The sequence below is a fragment of the Nicotiana tabacum genome, chromosome 22 (assembly GCF_000715075.1).
Source record: "Nicotiana tabacum cultivar K326 chromosome 22, ASM71507v2, whole genome shotgun sequence".
Taxonomy (NCBI): Eukaryota; Viridiplantae; Streptophyta; class Magnoliopsida; order Solanales; family Solanaceae; genus Nicotiana; species Nicotiana tabacum.
In genome coordinates, this window is record NC_134101.1 from 93,663,364 (window position 1) to 93,668,480 (window position 5,117).

The window sequence follows — 5,117 nt, forward strand, 5'->3', positions numbered from 1 at the left end:
CTCAACTGCTCCACAATGGAATAGTCCTACACTTTCATCTTTCCCAAGAACTCTTCTGCTTCTTCCTCGGTCACCGCTTTCTTCTCCAATACTGGGCTATCTTTAGAGGTCTTAGATTTTCTCAACTCTTCGGGGGCAAAGCATCTCCCCGATCGAGTCAAACCGTGGGTCTCACAAACTTCTTCTTTAACCTCATTCCCCCTGTAAGCTGTAGACATGTGATTTTTGACCCTCCCCAAGATTTTTTATATTTTAGCGTAAAATACTTAATTTAGGCCTAATATAATTATTTTAATTAATTTTGACTCTTTTACTTTATTTTACTACAAGAAAAATGAAAATTACAAAAATTATTCCGTTAATGCTTTGTTGTCATTTTTAATATTGAAAAATACAGAAAAAATAATTTATTTTAAAGGTCAGTCCTATTTTAACAACTATTTTACTTAAGTAGGGCTAATTAACAATTGAAATCGTATTTTTAGTCTTGTTCGCGGGGAAATGATAGAACTTGGGCTCGAGCTACCCATTTTTATGTCTAATTTTGGACCTAGCCCATAATTTTCAAGCCCATAATTCCTAGACCCATACCCCTTAACCTAAACCCTACCAAAAAAACCTAGACTCTATAAAAGAAGTGACCTAAAAATCTAAGGGGGAGGGGCAGCCGCGTCTGCACAAATAAAGAGAGCCCCATCGATTTGGTCTTCTCCTTCAGAGAAGAGGAGCCAAAATTCCATGGCTCCTTCCTAATCACAAACGACCAGCACCCCTAGAACTACTGCCATCAGCCAGACCCTAAGAAAGAGAGGAGAACGGAGAGGCTACTAATCTCAAACACTCGCAGAATGGCTGCCGTTCCAAGTCCAACAAGAGAAGCGGCAGACCCCCTCATTTGGCTTTAACTTTCAACATACTGAAATAGGCAAGTTCCATCTGTAAATGCAAATGTATCTTTCATGCAAATTTTCATATTGCTTGGGCTGACACTTCGCCTTCTTCTACTTCTCAATACTTCGTCTCTACCGATGGCGTCTTTAATTCTAGATCTAGAGTTTTAGGTGTAGCATTTGCATTAATATTGTTTCGTTTGGTTTCATTTCTCGCTCAAGTTCTGGTTCGAGTTCGTTGAGGGTCTACGACGAGGTTATTTCGGTCCAAGTCCTGTTTTGACTTTCGCTTCCGGAATTTCTGTTCGGAATTTTGGTTAAACATTCTGCTCGAGATTGAATCTGTGCATTGATTTCTGTTGTTGAATCGGCTGTTTGGTGGCCGAACTCAGGCCTTCATTTCGGTTCATTTCTTCTGCTGCTGTACTCCCTTTTAGGTATGTACTGAAATTCCATCTTCTTCCAGATGTGTTCTAATATAAGAAACATGTTTGTCTTCGGTTGTATTTGCTAATTGTTTGGAATTATTGATTTCAATTTTACTAGAGACTTGAAAAATTATATCTAGTCTACTGTGAGGTCATAGCACATCTCCGAATTTTATTTTATTTATTTTTATTTATTATTATAACTGCTTGGAGCTATTAACTTTGATTTAGTCGTTTTTAGCATAAGGCATAAAATGCTTACGGAATCAGTAGGATCTATTTACAGACCGTGTATGATTTTGAACATAAATAGCTTATTCAATTTGGTTTCAATATCCTTTAGTATCACGTTTTCAAAAAAGAGGGTGAGAAGATACGAGTTGAAATCTGGCAGTTAGCATAAATGGTGTAAAGTGATCATATTGTTGTAATTGATTGTACAATAAGCTGAGTGTTTTAAATTCAATTCTAGATTAGCCTTGTATTACCCTGTTTCAAATTCATGTGGTTGCACGTAAAAGTTAATACATGATGTTTGTTCAATGCTTTAAAAGAATGTGAGCAATTTAATCGAATTAAATGCACTTAATTCCGCAACTGTGCGTTTCTCTTTTCCATAATCCATGCCTAAGTCTTACACTTTAAGGGGTCGTTTGGTAGAGTGTATAAGAATAATGCTGAGTAATGCTGGTATTAGTAATGCTTGCATTAGTTATGTTGGCATTAGTTATTTTGATATATTTCTTATCCATTGTTTGGTTTAATGTATTAATGCATTGCACAATTTCTATAAGAATTATTTGTTTACAAAAATACCCTCATAATCAGTCCATTACTTTATCTTTTAAAAAAAAACATATGTTGAGGAATGTTTTTATATAAAAAGGTTTTAAAAAATTATTTAATTTGTCTACATATATTGTAGTGTAGAACTTAATATTTATTTATAAAAAAAAATATGCTAATTATTTATTTATTTACTAGGGACATAATTTTATTTTTCACTTTCTTGCATTATTTCAAACTTGCTTTAATATAATAACATATTTTAATCAAGCATAAATTTTGAAGGACAAATTTGTCTTTAACTAAGTTAATGCATGCATTAAAATTCATTGCATTGTTAATGCCATGGTTTCTTATGCATTAGTTATGCATAGGATAATACCAAATAGAGTGTATAACTAATACTTGCATAATTAATGCATATGTTCAAAAAGTGTACCAAACAAAGTATTACTAATACACAAAGCTAATGCATGCATTATTTTACCTAATGCATCCTACCAAACGACCCCTTTGTCTATAACAACCTCCTTAATTCATGGCTCTCGCTTAATTAATTTTAACCCTTTAGAATTCGAGGCGTGCCATTTAGTTGAATTTTCATGGCCCTCGCAAATTTAAAAACGCGTAGTCGCTTTAGGCGCGTTATTTTAATAAATTACCTTTTTAAACTCGGGTGCGCATTTATGTGACCCAAATCCAAATCTCAACAATGTTATATAAAATGTGTTGCGGACTACGGGTGCATTTATGTGACGTAGTTCAAGACATATTTTAAATGACGTTGCAATCTTCCTAAAATAAATTAAAACGGCTTTAAAGTTAAAAATGCACATAGGTTTAAAAGTGTTGTATAATTAGATAATTGAGCCAATTATAACAGTTGAGCGACCGTGCTAGAACCACAGAACTCGGGAATGCCTAACACCTCTCCCGGATTAACAGAATTCCTTACCCGAATTTCTGGTTCGCGGATTACAATACAGAGTCAATCTTTTCCTCGATTCGGGATTTGAACCGGTGACTTGGGACACCATAAAATTATCTAAAGTGGCGACTCTGATTTTCAATTAAAAAATAATCCCGTTTCGATTGTCACTTTAAGTTGGAAAAAACTCCCTTATACTCATACCCTCCCGGGGATGTAGTGAAAAAGGAGGTCTGACAGCTCTGGCGACTCTGCTGGGGAACGAACCCAGAATCTCTGGTTCAGGGTTCAAGAATTTGAGCTTAGATTAATTGTTATAGTTGGCTTTATTTATTATCTGATTTTATTACATGTTTGGGCCTAATGTGCTAAATATTGCTTTTACCGCTTTGATATTATCTAAACTGTATATAAACTGTTACGAAACCCCTCTCTTCTCTCTTTCGAGGAGTGCACACTGGTCGTGACTTCTTTCTGTTAGTGTCATATCCCAAATAGAACGAGGTTCGGACAAGTTGCAAAGCCGGATGATCTTTTGGTTACCGGTACACAGCCCCCCTCGGCTCAAGTTGTCCGCTCGGGTAATCCAGGTCTAGAACAATAAACTCAGGTTTTGAACCTAGTACAACAAGGCTTCATGCCGGATCCCTAGTAAGAACGCTTGTTTGCATCATGTGCACTTGACTTAGGGGACTCAACACAGGGGTTGGGTCCGTCTAGGATAGGTATACCCCAAAAAATAAAAGACCATCCTAATGCATCTTATGTGCTACATGTTGCATTTATTCAAGGGTAAAAGGGTCATTTGACGGACCAATGATAGCTGAGGGCAGATGAAGAAATGAAAGAAAAAACAATGGAAAAAGAAAGAAAAAAGAAAAAGAGAGGGTGAAGTGTGAAGATAAAGTGAGTGGGGCCTAATTATGTTTTTTGTTATATTTTGTTAAGAAAAAAAGAGCTCGAAAAATTCAAAAAATTTTGTACTTTTTCATCATTTTTCAAAAATCAAAAATCAAAAAAAAGGGAAAAAGAAAAAAAAAAGTTTACATGTTTCATCATTTTTCAAAAAAAAAAAAAGAGAAAGAAAAGACAAAAAAATATATATTTTCTCTAAATTAGTTGTTATTTTTATTTCTCACCGGTATCCTATCGGCCCAAACTACGCATACCTGATTCTCGTCTTTCGGGACGTGATACTTTGGCAACCCACATAGGGTCCGGTCTTCCTAGTAAATCTTAGATTCTTGGCTTTGCGGGGTCTTAACCAAATTTTGCACTTCTAGCCATCTTTTGGCCAAATAAGTCATTTTGTAAAAATAGCCTCAATCATGTCTTGCATGTGTCTTAGAGAATGTTATTGTCTCACATAGTGTTGATTTAAATTTTCTCAAACAGGTGTGGATCTACTTACCGGAGTTTGAGCATGATAGATACCTCAGGATCACTGCATTCAGGAGCTGCTCGATGAGCTATTTATATTTTTGAGTCAATTGTTTTTGTTTTATTTTCTAGTCCTGCATAGTAGTATCTAGTCTTTTAGGTGATGTTAGAGTTTGTATTGTCTAGTTAAATTTGCACAGTCTTTTGTTATTGTATTTCTTATTTTGCATTTAGAAATGTGTTACAAGTCAAAAATCAAAAAAAAAAAAAGAATTTTTGCGTTTTTATATTTTCGTTATAAATTTTCTTTAGAATACTAATTCCAGAAATAAAAAATTCCTTTGAGATTGTTTTTCCTTTAGGCAATTAATATCAAAATAAAAGTTGTTTTTATATTTCCTTTACTATATTGGGACCAAAATTCAAAAAGAAAAAGAGAATTTTCTTTTAGTACCTCTTTAAAAGTTTTCTTTAAGGTATTAAATCTAAAATTCAAAAAGATTTTCTTTTGAGGCATTTCTTTGGGAAATTAGTGAAAAATGGAAAAAAATTCTTTCTATTTTCATTAGAAGTTTAAGATATTGTACATAAAAAAAAACATACTTTGTCTTTTGTCTATCATTAGAAATTTTCTTTTAGGCAATCAAAATTGAAATCCAAAACACATTTTGTTTTATTTTGTTTATTGCTTGTTTCGAAATCTTG

At 34.0% G+C, this 5,117-nt stretch overlaps 1 long non-coding RNA gene across 1 annotated transcript; it reads left to right on the top strand.

Moving 5' to 3' along the window:
* The first annotated feature begins 649 nt into the window (after positions 1-649).
* Positions 650-4,732, top strand: LOC142176628 (uncharacterized). Its single transcript, XR_012705325.1, has 2 exons — positions 650-1,327; positions 4,428-4,732. It is a non-coding gene; the product is annotated as an uncharacterized LOC142176628 (long non-coding RNA).
* Positions 4,733-5,117: the final 385 nt, after the last annotated feature.